Source organism: Panulirus ornatus, chromosome 14 (assembly GCF_036320965.1).
Source record: "Panulirus ornatus isolate Po-2019 chromosome 14, ASM3632096v1, whole genome shotgun sequence".
NCBI lineage: Eukaryota > Metazoa > Arthropoda > Malacostraca > Decapoda > Palinuridae > Panulirus > Panulirus ornatus.
This window is the reverse complement of record NC_092237.1, coordinates 24,520,320-24,538,463: the sequence shown is the minus strand read 5'-3', so window position 1 is coordinate 24,538,463 and position 18,144 is coordinate 24,520,320.

Sequence of the window (18,144 nt, the reverse complement as noted above, 5' to 3'; positions counted from 1 at the left end):
TACTTCTTCATCCCACCACTCACTACCCTTTCTAATCAACCAACCTTCCACGCTTTTCATGACACAAGCATCTTTTGCGCAAGCCGTCTCTGCTTTCCTAAATACATCCCATTCCTCCCCACTTCCCTTACCTCCTTTGTTCTCACCTTTTTCCCTTCTGTACTCAGTCTCTCCAGGTACTTCTTCACACATCTCTCCTTCCCAAGCTCACTCACTCTCACTACTCTCTTCACCCCAACATTCACTCTTCTTTTCTGAAAACCCATACAAATCTTCAACTTCGCCTCCACAAGATAATGATCAGACATCCCTCCAGTTGCACCTCTCGGCACATTAACTTCGAAAAGTCTGTCTTTCAGGCGCCTATCAATTATCACATAATCCAATAACGCTCTCTGGCCATCTCTCGTACTAACATACGTATACTTATGTGTATCTCGCTTTTTAAACCAGGTATCCCCAATCATCAGTCCTTTTTCAGCACATAAATCTACAAGCTCTTCACCATTTCCATTTACAACACTGAACACCCGATGTATACAAATTATTCCCTCAACTGCCACATTACTCACCTTTGCATTCAAATCACCCATCACTATAACCCGGTGTTATGCATCAAAACCACTAACACACTCATTCAGCTGCTCCCAAAACACTTACCTCTCATGATCTTTCTTCTAATGCCTAGGTGCATATGCACCAATAATCACCCATCTCTCTCCATCAACTTTCAATCTTACCCATATCAATCTAGAATTTCCTTTCTTTCACTCTATCACACACTCCCACAACTCCTGTTTCGGGAGTAGTGCTACTCCTTCCCTTGCTCTTGTCCTCTCACTAACCCCTGACTTTACTCCCAAGACATTCCCAAACCACTCTTCCTCTTTAACCTTGAGCTTCGTTTCACTCAGGGCCAAAACATCCAGGTTCCTTTCCTCAAACATAATACCTATCTCTCCTTTTTTCTCATCTTGGTTACATCCACACACATTTAGACACCCCGATCTGAGCCTTCGAGCACTGTCCGCGTGACTACTTCTTCTGTTTCCCCTTTTAGAAAGTTAAAATACAAGGAGGGGAGGGTTTCTGGCCCCCCTCTCCCGTCCCTTTTAGTCGCGAGGTAGCTCAAGGAAACAGACGAAAGATTGGCCCAACCCACCCACATACATAAGTATACACATAGACGTCTACACACGCAAATATACATAACTATACATCTCAATGTACACATAAATATACACACACAGACATGTGCATATATACACATGTACATAATTCACACTGTCTGCCTTTATTTATTCCCATCGCCACCTCGCCATACATGGAATAACAACACCCTCTTACCTCACATTTCGAGGTAGCGCTAGGAAAAGACAACAAAGGCCCAATTCATTCACACTCAGTCTCTAGCTGTCATGTAATAATGCACCGAAACCACAGCTCCCTTTCCACATCCAGGCCAAAGAGAACTTTCCATGGTTTACCCCAGACGCTTCACATGCCCTTTTTAAATCCATTGACAGCACGTCGCCCCGGTATACCACATCGCTCCAATTCACTCTATTCCTTGCACACCTTTCACCTTCCTGCGTGTTCAAGCCCCGATCACTCAAAAACTTTTTCACTCCATCTCTCCACCCCCAATTTGGTCTCCCACTTCTCCTCGTTCCCTACACCTCTGACATATATATCCTCTTGGTCAAGCTTTCCTCTCTCAATCGCTCCATGTAACCAAACCATTTCAAAACACCCTCTTCTGCTATCTCAAGCACCATCCTTTTATTTCCACACATCTAACTTACCCTTGCATTACTTACTCGATCAAACCACCTCACACCATATGTCCTCAAACATCTTATTTCAAGCACACCCACCCTCCTGCGCACAACTCTATCCATAATCCAAGCTTCGCAACCATACAACAATGTTGGAACCACTATTCCTTCAAACATACCAATTTTTGCTTTCCGAGATAATGTTTCTTACTTCCAAACATTCTTCAAGGCTCTCGGAATTCTCGCCCCCTCCCCCACCCTATGATTCACTTCTGTTTCCATGGTTCCATCCGCTGCCAGATCCACTCCCAGATATCTAAAGCACTTTACTTCCTCCAGTTTTTCTCCATTCAAACTTACCTCCCAAATGACTTGACCCTCAACCCTACTGTACCTGATAACCTTGCTCTTATTCACATTTACTTTTAACTTTCTTCTTTCACACACCTTACCAAAGTCAGTCACCAGCTTCTGCAGTTTCTCACATGAATCAGCCACCAGCACTGTGTCATGAGCGAACAACAACTGACTCACTTCCCAAGCTCTCTCATCCACAACAGACTGCATAAATGCCCCTCTTTCCAAAACTCTTGCATTCACCTCCCTAACAACCCCATCCATAAACATATTAAACAACCATGGAGACATCACACACCTCTTCCGCAAACCTACATTCACTGTGAACCAATCACTTTCCTCTCTTCCTACACGTACACATGCCTTACATCCTCGATAAAAACTTTTCACTGCTTGTAACAAATTGCCTCCCACACCATATATTCTTTACACCTTCCACAGTGCATCTCTATCAACTTTATCATATGCCTTCTCCAGATCCATTAATGCTATATGCAAATCCATTTGCTTTTCTAGGTATTTCTCATATACATTCTTCAAAGCAAACACCTGATCCACACATCCTCTACCACATCTGAAACCACACTGCTCTTCCCCAATCTGATTCTCTGTACATGCCTTCACCCTCCCAATCAATACCCTCCCATTCAATTTACCAGGAATACTCAACAAACTTATACCTCTGTAATTTGACCACTCATTCCTATCCCCTTTGCCTTTACACAATGGTACTATGCACGCATTCTGCCAATAACCTTACCAACCAGTCAACAATACAGTCACCCCCTTTTTTAAAAAACTTCACTGCAATACCATTGTAACCTGCTGCCATGACGGCTTTCATGTTTTGTAAAGTTTTTATTACCTCTTCTCTATTTACAAAATCATTTTCCCTAACCCTCTCACTTTGCAAAAACCTATATCTGCCACTCTATCATCGAACACATTGAACAAACCTTCAAAATACTCACTCCATCTCCTTCTCACATCATCACTACTTGTTATCACCTCCCCATTTGCCCCCTTCACTGAAGTTCCCATTTGCTCCCTTGTCTTACACACTTTATTTGCCTCCTTCCTAAATATCTTTTTATTTTCCCTAAAATTTAATTATACTCTCTCACCCCAACGCTCATTTGCCCTCTTTTTCACCTCTTGCACCTTTATCTTGACCTCCTGCCTCTTTCTTTTATTGATCGTGAAAAAATCGTCCAAATGCCTCTCTCTTCTCTTTCACTAATAATCTTACTTCTTCATCCCACGGCTCACTACAGTTTCTAATCAACCCACCTCCCACGCTTCTCACGCCAGAGGCATCTTTTGCGCAATTCATCACTGCTTCCCTAAGTACATCCTATTCCTACCCCACTCCCCTTACCTCCTTTGCTCTCACCTTTTTCCATTCTCAACTCAGTGTCTCATGGTAATTCCTCTCACAAGTCACCTTCACACGCTCACTTATTCTCACCATTCTCTTCAACCCAACATTCTCTCTTCTTTTCTGAAAACCCATACAAATCTTCACCTTCGCCTCCACAGGATAATGATCAGACATCCCTCCAGTTGCACCTCTCAGCACATTAGCATCCAAAAGTCTCTCTTTCGCGCGCCTATCAATTAACACGTAATCCAATAACGCTCTCTGGCCACCTATCCTGCTTACATACGTATACTTATGTAAATCTCGCTTTTTGAACCAGGTATTCCCAACCACCAGTCCTTTTTCAGCACATAAATCTACAAGCACTTCACCATTTCCATTAACAACATTGAACAGAACATGTATCCCAATTATTTCCTAAATCCCACATTACTCGCCTTTGCATTCAAATCACCCATCACTATAACCCGGTCTTCTGCATCAAAACCACCAACACACTCATTTAGCTGCTCCTAAAACACTTGCCTCTCATGATCTTTCTTCTTATGCCCAGGTGCATATGCACCAATAATCACCCATCTCTCTCCGTCAACTTCCAGTTTTACCCCTATCAAGCAAGAATTTACTTTCTTACACTCAATCACATACTTCCACAACTCCCGTTTCAGGAGTCGTGCTACTCCTACCCTTGTTCTTGTCCTCTCACTAACCCCTGACTCTACTCCCAAGACATTCCCAAACCACTCTTCCCCTTTACCTTTGAGCTTCGTTTCACTCAGAGCCAAAACATGCAGGTTCCTTTCCTCAAACATACTACCTATCTCTCCTTTTTTCTCATCTTGGTTACATCCACACACATTTAGATACCCCAATCTGAGCCTTCGAGGAGGATAAGCACTCCCCGCGTGACTCCTTCTTCAGTTTCCCCTTTTAGAAAGTTGAAATATAAGTAGGGGAGGGTTTCTGGTTTCCTGCTCCCGTCCCCTTTAGTCGCCTTCTACGACACGTGAGGAATGCGTGGGAAGTATTCTTTCACCCCTATCCCCAGGGATATATATATATATATATATATATATATATATATATATATATATATATATATATATATATATATATATATATATATATATATATATGTATATATATATATATATAAAAATTCTTTTTTTTCTTTCATACAATTCGCCATTTCCCACATTAGCGAGCTAACGTTAAGAACGGCGGATTGGGCCTTTGAGGGAATATCCTCACCTGGCTCCCTTCTCTGTTCCCTGCTTTGGAAAATTAAAAGAAATAGAGAGGTTAGGATTTTCAGCACCACGGTCCCTTCCCTTTTAGTCGCCTTCTACCACACGCAGGGAATACGTAAAGTGTGTGAAAGAAGAAAGTTAAGAGTAAATGTGAATAAGAGCAAGGTTATTAGGTAGAGTAGGGTTGAGGGTCAAGTCAATTGGGAGGTAAGTTTGAATGGAGAACAACTGGAGGAAGTAAAGTGTTTTAGATATCTGGGAGTGGATCTGGCAGCGGATGGAACCATGGAAGTGGAAGTGAATCATAGGGTGGGGGAGGGGGCGAAAATCCTGGGAGCCTTGAAGAATGTGTGGAAGTCGAGAACATTATCTCGGAAAGCAAAAATGGGTATGTTTGAAGGAATAGTGGTTACAACAATGTTGTATGGTTGCGAGGCGTGGACTATGGATAGAGTTGTGCGCAGGAGGGTGGATGTGCTGGAAATGAGATGTTTGAGGACAATGTGTGGTGTGAGGTGGTTTGATCCATTAAGTAACGTAAGGGTAAGAGAGATGTGTGGAAATAAAAAGAGCGTGGTTGAGAGAGCAGAAGAGGGTGTTTTGAAATGGTTTGGGCACATGGAGAGAATGAGTGAGGAAAGATTGACCAAGAGGATATATGTTTCGGAGGTGGAGGGAACGAGGAGAAGAGGGAGACCAAATTGGAGGTGGAAAGATGGAGTGAAAAAGATTTTGTGTGATCGGGGCCTGAACATGGAAGAGGGTGAAAGGAGGGCAAGAATAGAGTGAATTGGATCGACGTGGTATACCGGGGTTGACGTGCTGTCAATGGATTGAATCAGGGCATGTGTAGCGTCTGGGGTAAACCATGGAAAGTTGTGTGGGGCGTGGATGTGGAAAGGGAGCTGTGGTTTTGGGCATTATTGCATGACAGCTAGAGACTGAGTGTGAACGAATGGGGCCTTTGTTGTCTTTTCCTAGTGCTACCTCGCACACATGAGGGGGGAGGGGGATGGTATTCCATGTGTGGCGAGGTGGCGATTGGAATGAATAAAGGCAGACAGTGTGAATTGTGTGCATGGATATATATGTATGTGTCTGTGTGTGTATATATATATGTGTACATTGAGATGTATAGGTATGTATATTTGCGTGTGTGGACGTGTATGTATATACACTGTGTATGGGGGTGGGTTGGGCCATTTCTTTCGTCTGTTTCTTTGCGCTACCTCGCAAACGCGGGAGACAGCGACAAAGCAAAATAGATAAATATAATAAATATATATATATATGTACAGTGTGGTTTCAGAAGTGGTAGAGGATGTGTGGATCAGGTGTTTGCTTTGAAGAATGTAAGTGAGAAATACTTAGAAAAGCAAATGGATTTGTATGTAGCATTTATGGATCTGGAGAAGGCATATGATAGAGTTGATAGAGATGCTCTGTGGAAGGTATTAAGAATATATGGTGTGGGAGGCAAGTTGTTAGAAGCAGTGAAAAGTTTTTATCGAGGATGTAAGGCATGTGTACGTGTAGGAAGAGAGGAAAGTGATTGGTTCTCAGTGAATGTAGGTTTGCGGCAGGGGTGTGTGATGTCTCCATGGTTGTTTAATTTGTTTATGGATGGGGTTGTTAGGGAGGTGAATGCAAGAGTTTTGGAAAGAGGGGCAAGTATGAAGTCTGTTGTGGATGAGAGAGCTTGGGAAGTAAGTCAGTTGTTGTTCGCTGATGATACAGCGCTGGTGGCTGATTCATGTGAGAAACTGCAGAAGCTGGTGACTGAGTTTGGTAAAGTGTGTGAAAGAAGAAAGTTAAGAGTAAATGTGAATAAGAGCAAGGTTATTAGGTACAGTAGGGTTGAGGGTCAAGTCAGTTGGGAGGTGAGTTTGAATGGAGAAAAACTGGAGGAAGTGAAGTGTTTAAGATATCTGGGAGTGGATCTGGCAGCGGATGGAACCATGGAAGCGGAAGTGGATCATAGGGTGGGGGAGGGGGCGAAAATTCTGGGAGCCTTGAAGAATGTGTGGAAGTCGAGAACATTATCTCGGAAAGCAAAAATGGGTATGTTTGAAGGAATAGTGGTTCCAACAATGTTGTATGGTTGCGAGGCGTGGGCTATGGATAGAGTTGTGCGCAGGAGGATGGATGTGCTGGAAATGAGATGTTTGAGGACAATGTGTGGTGTGAGGTGGTTTGATCAATTAAGTAACGTAAGGGTAAGAGAGATGTGTGGAAATAAAAAGAGCGTGGTTGAGAGAGCAGAAGAGGGTGTTTTGAAATGGTTTGGGCACATGGAGAGAATGAGTGAGGAAAGATTGACCAAGAGGATATATGTGTCGGAGATGGAGGGAACGAGGAGAAGAGGGAGAGCAAATTGGAGGTGGAAAGATGGAGTGAAAAAGATTTTGTGTGATCGGGGCCTGAACATGCTGGAGGGTGAAAGGAGGGCAAGGAATAGAGTGAATTGGATCGATGTGGTATACCGGGGTTGACGTGATGCCAGTGGATTGAATCAGGGTATGTGAAGCATCTGGGGTAAACCATGGAAAGCTTTGTAGGTATGTATATTCGCGTGTGTGGACGTGTATGTATATACATGTGTATGGGGGTGGTTTGAGCCATTTCTTTCGTCTGTTTCCTTGCGCTACTTCGCAAACGCGGGAGACAGCGACAAAGCAAAAAAAAAAAAAAATATATATATATATATATATATATATATATATATATATATATATATATATATATATATATATATATATATTTATTAATTTATTTATTTATTTTTTTTGCTTTGTCACTGTCTCCCGCATTTGCGAGGTAGCGCAAGGAAACAGAAGAAAGAAATGGCCCAACCCACCCCCATACACATGCATATACACACACGTCCACACACGCAAACATACACACCCACACATCTCAATGTACACATATATATACACACACAGACACATACATATATACACTTGCACACAATTCACACTGCCTGCCTTTATTCATTCCCATCGCCACCTCGCCACCCATGGAATACCATCCCCCTCCCCCCTCATGTGTGCGAGGTAGCGCTAGGAAAAGATAACAAAGGCCCCATTCGTTCACACTCAATCTCCAGCTGTCATGCAATAATCCCCGAAACCACAGCTCCCTTTCTACATCCGGGCATCACACAGCTTTCCATGGCCCACCCCAGTCGCTTCACATGCCCTGATTCGATCCACTGACAGCACGTCAACCCCGGTATACCACATCGATCCAATTCACTCTATTCCTTGCCCGACTTTCACCCTCCTGCATGTTCAGGCCCCGACCAATCAAAATCTTTATCACTCCATCTTTCCACCTCCAATTAGGTCTCCCACTTCTCCTCGTTCCCTCCACCTCCAACACATATATCCTCTTGGTCAATCTTTCCTCACTCATTCTCTCCATGTGCCCAAACCATTTCAAAACACCCTCTTCTGCTCTCTCAACCACGCTCTTTTTATTTCCACACATCTCTCTTACCCTTACATTACTTACTCGATCAAACCACCTCACACCACACATTGTCCTCAAGCATCTCATTTCCAGCACATCCACCCTCCTGCGCACAACTCTATCCATAGCCCACGCCTCGCAACCATACAACATTGTTGGAACCACTATTCCTTCAAACATATATATATATATTTATATATTTATATATATATATCTATATATATATATTGCTTTGTCGCTGTATCCCGCATTCGCAAGGTAGCACAAGGAAACAGACGGAACAATAGCCCAACCTACCCACATACACATGTATCTACATACACGTCCACACACGCAAATATCCATAAATATACATCTCAACGTATATATATATATATATATATATATATATATATATATATATATATATATATATATATTAATTTTATCAAACTATTCGCCATATCCCGCGTTAGCGAGGTAGCGCTAAGAACAGAGGACTGGGGCCTTTGAGGGAACATCCTCACCTGGCCCCCTTCTCTGTTTCTTCTTTTGGAAAATTAAAAAAAACGAGAGGGGAGGATCTCCAGCCCCCCGCTCCCTCCCCTTTTAGTCGCCTTCTACGACATGCAGGGAATACGTAATAAGAATAATAATAATAATATTAATTTACTACCTATTATGCTTTGTCGCTGTCTCCCGCGTTAGCACAAGGAAACAGACGAAAGAATGGCCTAACCCACCCACATACACATGTATATACATAAACATCCACATTTGCACATATACATACCTATACATTTCAATGTATACATACATATACATATACAGACATATACATACATACACCTGCACACACTCACACATGCTACCTTCATCCATTCTCGCCGCCACCCCGCCACACATAAAATGGCACCCCACTCCCCCTGCGTGCGTGCGAGGTAGCCCTAGGAAAAGACAACAAAGGCCACATTTGTTCACACTCAGTCTCTAGCTGTCATGTGCAATGCACCGAAACCACAGCTCCCCCTCCACACCGAAGCCTCACAAAACTTTCCATGGTTTACCCCAGACGCTTCACATGCCCTGGTTCAATCCACTGACAGCACGTCGACTCCGGTAAACTACATCGTTCCAATTCACTCTGTTAATTGTAGGCCTTTCACCCTCCTGTGAGTTCAGGCCCGAATCGCTCAAAATAATAATAGGGGGAGGAAGAAAACATCCCATGTATTTACTGTGTCATAAGTGTAGTTATAAAAAAAAGTGTGGTTGAAATGGTTTGGACATATGGAAAGAATGAGTGAGAAAAGGCTGACAAAGAGGATATATATATCAGGGGTGGAGGGAACAAAAAGAAGTGGGAGACGAAACTGAAGGTGGAAGGATAGGGTGTATATATATATATATATTATATATATATATATATATATATATATATATATATATATATATATATATATATATATATTTTTTTTTTTTGCTTTGTTGCTGTCTCCCGCGTTTGCGAGGTAGCGCAAGGAGACAGACGAAAGAAATGGCCCAACCCACCCCCATACACATGTATATACATACGTCCACACACGCAAATATACATACCTACACAGCTTTCCATGGTTTACCCCAGACGCTTCACATGCCTTGATTCAATCCACTGACAGCACGTCATCCCCGGTATACCACATCGCTCCAATTCACTCTATTCCTTGCCCGACTTTCACCCTCGTGCATGTTCAGGCCGGGATCACACAAAATCTTTTTCACTCCATCTTTCCACCTCCAATTTGGTCTCCCTCTTCTCCTCGTTCCCTCCACCTCCGACACATATATCCTCTTGGTCAATCTTTCCTCACTCATTCTCTCCATGTGCCCAAACCATTTCAAAACACCCTCTTCTGCTCTCTAAACCACGCTCTTTTTATTTCCACACATCTCTCTCACCCTTACGTTAATTACTCGATAAAACCACCTCACACCACACATTGTCCTCAAACATCTCATTTCCAGCACATTCATCCTCCTGCGCACAACTCTATCCATAGCCCACGCCTCGCAACCATACAACATTCTTGGAGCCACTATTGCTTCAAACATACCCATTTTTGCTTTCCGAGATAATGTTCTCGACTTCCACACATTCTTCAAGGCTCCCAGAATTTTCGCCCCCTCCCCCACCCTATGATCCACTTCCGCTTCTATGGTTCCATCCGCTGCCAGATCCACTCCCAGATATATAAAACACTTCACTTCCCCAGTTTTTCTCCATTCAAACTCACCTCCCAATTGACTTGACCCTCAACCCTACTGTACCTAATAACATTGCTCTTATTCACATTTACTCTTAACTTTCTTCTTCCACACACTTTACCAAACTCAGTCACCAGCTTCTGCAGTTTCTCACATGAATCAGCCACCAGCGCTGTATCATCAGCGAACAACAACTGACTCACTTCCCAAGCTCTCTCATCCCCAACAGACTTCATACTTGCCCCTCTTTCCAAAACTCTTGCATTCACCTCCCTAACAACCCCATCCATAAACAAATTAAACAACCATGGAGACATCACACACCCCTGCCGCAAACCTACATTCACTGAGAACCAATCACTTTCCTCTCTTCCTACACGTACACATGCCTTACATCCTCGATAAAAACTTTTCACTGCTTCTAACAACTTGCCTCCCACACCATATATTCTTAATACCTTCCACAGAGCATCTCTATCAACTCTATCATATGCCTTCTCCAGATCCATAAATGTTATATACAAATCCATTTGCTTTTCTAAGTATTTCTCATATACATTCTTCAAAGCAAACACCTGATCCACACATCCTCTACCACTTCTGAAACCACACTGCTCTTCCCCAATCTGATGCTCTGTACATGCCTTCACCCTCTCAATCAATACCCTCCCATATAATTTACCAGGAATACTCAACAAACTTATACCTCTGTAATTTGAGCACTCACTCTTATCCCCTTTGCCTTTGTACAATGGCACTATGCACGCATTCCGCCAATCCTCAGGCACCTCACGATGAGTCATACATACATTAAATAACCTTACCAACAAGTCAACAATACAGTCACCCCCTTTTTTAATAAATTCCACTGCAATACCATCCATATATATATATATATATATATATATATATATATATATATATATATATATATATATATATATATATATATATATATATATATATATATATATATATATATATATATATGTATATATATACACCCAGAGACATATACATGTATACACATGTACATAATTTATACTGTCTGCCTTTATTCATTCCCATCGCCATCTCACCACACAGGAAATAACAACCCCCTCCCCCTTCTTGTATGCGAGGTAGCGCTAGGAAAAGACAACGAAGGTCTCATTCGTTCACACTCTAGCTGTCATGTAATAATGCACGGAAACCACAGCTCCCTTTCCACATCCAGGCCCCACAGAACGTTCCATGATTTACCCCAGACGCTTGATATGCCCTGGTTCAATCCATTGACAGCACGTCGACCCAGGTATAACACATCGTTCCAATTCACTCTATTCCTTGCACGCCTTTTACCCTCCTTCATGTTCAGGCCTCGATCACTCAAAATCTGTTTCATTCCATCTTTCTACCTCTAATTAGGTCTCACACTTCTCCTCATTCCCCCCACCTCTGACACATATATCCTCCTTGTCAAGCTTTCCTAACTCGTTCCCTCCATGTGACCAAACCATTTCAAAACACCCTCTCCTTCTCTCACAACGACACTTTTTTTTGATTACCACACATCTATCATACCCTTTCATTACTTACTTGATCAAACCACCTTACAGCACATATTGTTCTCATACATCTCATTTCCAGCACATCCACCCTCCTCCGCACAACTCTTTCTATAGCCCACGCCTCGGAACCATATATTATTGTTGGAACAACTCTTCCTTCAAACATACCGATTTTTGCTTTCCAAGATAACGTTTTCGACTTCCACACATTTTTCAACGCTCTCAGAACTTTTGCCTTATACGCCACCCAATAATTCACTTACGCTTCCATGCTTCCATCTGCTGCCAAATCCACTCACAGATATCACTTCCTCCAGGTTTTCTCCATTCAAACTTACCGATCAGTTGACTTGTCCCTGAACCCTACTGTACCTAAAAACCTTGCTCTTATTCTTATTTGCTCTCAGCTTCCTTCTTTCACACACTTTACCGAACTCATTCACCAGCATATGCAGTTTCTCACCCGAATCAGCCACCTGCACTCTATGATCAGCGAACAATAACTAACTCAATTCCCAAGCTCTCTCATCCACAACAGACTGCATCATTGCCCCTCTTTCCAAGACTCTTGCATTCACCTCCCTAACAACCCCATCCAAAAACAAATTAAACAAACATTGAGACATCATGCACCCCTGCCGCAAACCAACATTCACTGAGAACCAATCACTTTCCTCTCTTCCTACAATTGCACATGCCTTACATCCACGATAAAAACTTTTCACTGCTTCTAACAACTTACCTCCTACACCGTATATTCTTAATACCTTCTACAGAGCATCTCTATCAAGTCTATCATATGCCTTCTGCAGATCCATAAATGATACATACAAATCCATTTGCTTTTCTATGTATTTCTCACATACACACTTCAACGCAAACACCTGATCCACACATCCTCTACCACTTCTGAAACCATATTGCTCTTTCCCAATCTGATGCCCTGTACGTGCCTTCACCCTCTTAATCAATACCCTCCCAAATAATTTCCCAGGAATGCTCAATAAACTTATACCTCTGTAATAAAAGCACTCATTTTTGTCAACTTTGCCTTTGTGCAATGGCAATATACAAGCTTTCCGCCAATCATCAGGCACCTCAACATTAGTGATACATACATTAAATAGTCTTATCAACCAGTCAACAATATAGTTACTCCCTTTTTTTGATAAATTCCACTGCAATACCATCCAAACCCACTGCCTTGTCGGCTTTCATCTTCCGTAAAGCTTTTACTACCTCTTCTCTGTTTACCAAATCATTCTCCCTAACCCTCTCAGTTTGCATACCACCTCGACCAAAACACCTTATATCTGCCACTCTATCATCAAACACATTCAACAAACCCTCAAAATACTCACTCCATCTCCTTCTCACATCACCACTACTTGTTATCACCTCCCCATTTGCCCCCTTTACTGATGTTTCCATTTGTCTCAATTGCCCACTTTTTCACTTCTTGCACCTTTCTCCTAACCTCCTGTCTCTTTCTTTTATACATCTCCCAGTCATATGCATTATTTCCCCGCAAAAATCGTCAAAATGCCTATATCTTCTCTTTCACAAATAATCTTACTTCTTCATCCCACCACTCACTACCCTTTCTAATCTGCCCACCTACAACGCTTCTCATGCTACAAGCATGTTTTGCTAATCCCTCACAGCTTCCCTAAATACATACCATTCCTCCCACACTTCCCTTGCGTCATTTGTTCTCACCTTTTTCCATTCTGTACTCAGTCTCTCCTGGTACTTCCTCACACAAGTCTCCTTCCCAAGCTCACTTACTGACACCACTCTCTTCATCACAACATTCTCTCCTCTTTTCTGAAAACCTCCATAAATGTTCACTTTCGCCGCCACAAGATGATTATCAGACATCCCTCCAGTTGCACCTCTCAGCACATTAGTTTTCAAAAGTCTTTCTTTCACTTGCCCATTAATTAAAACGTAATTCAGTAACGCTCTCTGGCCACTTCTCCTACTTACATACGTATACTTATGTATATCTCTCTTTTTAAACCAGGCATTCCCAATCACCAGTCCTTTTTCAGCTCAAAAATCTACAAGCTCTTCATCATTTCCATTTGCAACACTGAACACCCCATGTACACCAATTATTCCCTCAACTGCCACATTTTACTCAGTTTTACATTCAAATCACCAATCACTATAACCCGGTCTCGTGCATCAAAACTACTAACACAATCACTCAGCTGCTCCCAAAACACTTGTTTCTCATGATCTTTCTTCTCATGCCCAAGTGCATATGGACCGATAATCACCTATCGCTCTCCATCTACTTTCAACATATATATATATATATATATATATATATATATATATATATATATATATATATATATATATATATATATATATATATATATATATATATATATATATATATATATATATATATACATATCATTTATCTATATATTACATTTTGCTTTGTCGCCGACTCCTGTGTTAGCGAGGTAGCGCAAGGAAACAGACGAAAGAATGGCCCAACCCACCCACACACACACGTATATACATACACGTCCACACACGCAAATATACCTACCTATACATCACAATGTACACATATATATACAAACACAGACATATACATATATACACATGTACATAATTCATACTGTCTGCCTTTATTTATTCCCATCGCCACCTCGCCACACAGGGAATAACAACACCCTCCCCTCTCATGTGTGCGAGCAAGCGCTAGGAAAAGATAACAAAGGCCCCATTCGTTCACACTCAGTCTCTAGCTGTCATGTAATAATGCACCGAAACCACAGCTCCCCATCCACATCCATGCCCCACATGACTTTCCATGGTTTACCACAGACATTTCACATTCCCTGGCTCAATCCATTGACAGCACATCGACCCCGGTATACCACATCGTTCCAATTCACTCTGTTCCTTGCACGCCTTTCATCCTCCTGCATGTTCAGGTCCTGATCACTCAGAATGTTTTTCACTGCATCTTTCCGCCTCATATTTGGCCTCCCACATATCCTCGTTCCCTCTACCTCTGACACATATATCCTCTTTGTCAATCTTTCCTCACTCATTCTCTCAATGTGACCAACCAATTTCAAAACAACATCTGCTCTCTTAACGACACTCTTTTCATTACCACACATCTCTCTTACCCTTTCATCACTTACTCGATCAAACCACTTCACACCAAATATTGTCCTCATACATCTCATTTCCAGGACATCCACCCTCCTCTGCACAACTCTATCTATAGACCACGCCTCATAACATATAACATTATTGGAACTTATAATCCTTCAGACATACCATTTTTTGCTTTCCAAGATAACGTTCACGACTTCCATACATTTTTCAACACCCCCAGAACTTTCGTTCACTCCCCCACCCTGTGACTCATCTCCGCTTCAATCGTTCCATCCGCTGCCAAATCCACTCCCAGATATCTAAAACACTTCACTTCCTCAAAATTTTCTCCATTCAATCTTAACTCCCAATTAATTTGTCCCTTAACCCTAATGTATCTAATAACGTTGCTCCTATTTACATTTACTCTGAGCTTTCTTCTTTCACACACTTTACCAAACTCAGTCACCAGTTTTCTGCATTTTCTCACAAGAATCAGCCACCAGCGCTGTGTCATCAACGAACAACAACTGACTGTTTTCCCAGGCTCTCTCATCCATAACGGACTGCATATTTCCCCTCTTTCCAAAACTCTTGCATTCACCTCCCTAACAACACGATACATAAACAAATTAAACAATCATGGAGACATCACGCACCCTTGCCGCAAAGCAACATTCACTGAGAACCAATCATTATATATATATATATATATATATATATATATATATATATATATATATATATATATATATATATATATATATATATATATATATATATATATATATATATGTATATATATATATATATGTATATATATATATATGTATATATATATATATATATATATATATATATATATATATATGCATTTTTTCCCAATGAAAATCGTTAAAATGCCTCTCTCTTCTCTTTCACAAATAATCTTACTTCTTCATCCCACCACTCACTACCCTTTCTAATCAATCCACCTCCCACTCTTCTCGAGTCCACAAGCATCTTTTGCGCAATCCATCACTGATTCCCTAAATACATCCCATTCCTCCCCCACTCCCCTTACTTCCATTGTTCTCACCTTTTTCCATTCTGTACTCTGCAATTGAGTGGGAGATGTATAAAAGAAAGAGACAGGAGGTCAAGAGAAAGGTGCAAGAGGTGAAAAAGAGGGCAAATGAGAGTTGGAGTGAGAGAGTATCATTAAATTTTAGGGAAAATAAAAAAATGTTCTGGAAGGAGGTACATAAAGTGAGTAAGACATGGGAGCAAACGGGAACTTCAGTGAAGGGCGCAAATGGGGAGGTGATAACAAGTAGTGGTGATGTGAGAAGGAGATGGAGTGAGTATTTTGAAGTTTGTTGAATGTGTTTGATGATAGAGTGGCAGGTATAGGGTGTTTTGGTCGAGGTGGTGTGCAAAGTGAGAGGGTTAGGGAAAATGATTTGGTAAACAGAGAAGAGGTAGTAAAAGCTTTGCGGAAGATGAAAGCCGGCAAGGCAGCAGGTTTGGATGGTATTGCAGAGGAATTTATTTAAAAAGGGGGTGGCTGTATTATTGACTGGTTGGTAAGGTTATTTAATGTATGTATGACTCATGGTGAGGTGCCTGAGGATTGGCGGAATGCGTGCATAGTGCCATTGTACAAAGGCAAAGGGGATATGAGTGAGGGCTCAAATTTCAGAGGTATAAGTTTGTTGAGTATTCCTGGTAAATTATATGGGAGGGTATTGATTGAGAGGGTGAAGGCATGTACAGAGCATCAGATTGGGGAAGAGCAGTGTGGTTTCAGAAGTGGTAGAGGATGTGTGGATCAGGTGTTTGCTTTGAAGAATGTATGTGAGAAATACTTAGAAAAGCAAATGGATTTGTATGTAGCATTTATGGATCTGGAGAAGGCATATGATAGAGTTGATAGTGATGCTCTGTGAAAGGTATTAAGAATATATGGTGTGGGAGGCGAGTTGTTAGAAGCAGTGAAAAGTTTTTATCGAGGATGTAAGGCATGTGTACGTGTAGGAAGAGAGGAAAGTGATTGGTTCTCAGTGAATGTAGGGTTGCGGCAGGGGTGTGTGATGTCCCCATGGTTGTTTAATTTATTTATGGATGGGGTTGTTAGGGAGGTGAATGCAAGAGTTTTGGAAAGAGGGGCAAGTATAAAGTCTGTTGTGGATGAGAGAGCTTGGGAAGTGAGTCAGTTGTTGTTCGCTGATGATACAGCGTTGGTGGCTGATTCATGTGAGAAACTGCAGAAGCTGGTGACTGAGTTTGGTAAAGTGTGTGAAAGAAGAAAGTTAAGAGTAAATGTGAATAAGAGCAAAGTTATTGGGTACAGTAGGGTTGATGGTCAAGTCAATTGCGAGGTAAGTTTCAATAGAGAAAAACTGAAGGAAGTAAAGTGTTTTAGATATCTGGGAGTGGATCTGACAACGGATGGAACCATGGAAGCGGAAATGGATCATAGGGTGGGGGAGGGGGCGAAAATCCTGGGAGCCTTGAAGAATGTGTGGAAGTCGAGAACATTATATCGGAAAGCAAAAATGGGTATGTTTGAAGGAATAGTGGTTCCAAGAATGTTGTATGGTTGCGAGGCGTGGGCTATGGATAGAGTTGTGCGGAGGAGGGTGGATGTGCTGGAAATGAGATGTTTGAGGACAATGTGTGGTGTGAGGTGGTTTGATCGAGTAAGTAACGTAAGGGTAAGAGAGATGTGTGAAAATAAAAAGAGCGTGGTTGAGAGAGCAGAAGAGGGTGTTTTGAAATGGTTTCAGCACATGAGGAGAAAGAGTGAGGAAAGATTGACCAAGAAGATATATGTGTCGGAGGTGGAGGAACGAGGAGAAGTGGGAGACCAAATTGGAGGTGGAAAGATGGAGTGAAAAAGATTTTGTGTGATCGGGGCCTGAACATGCAGGAGGGTGAAAGGAGGGCAAGGAATAGAGTGAATTGGATCGATTTGGTTTTTATACCGGGGTTGACGTGTTGTCCAGGGATTGACG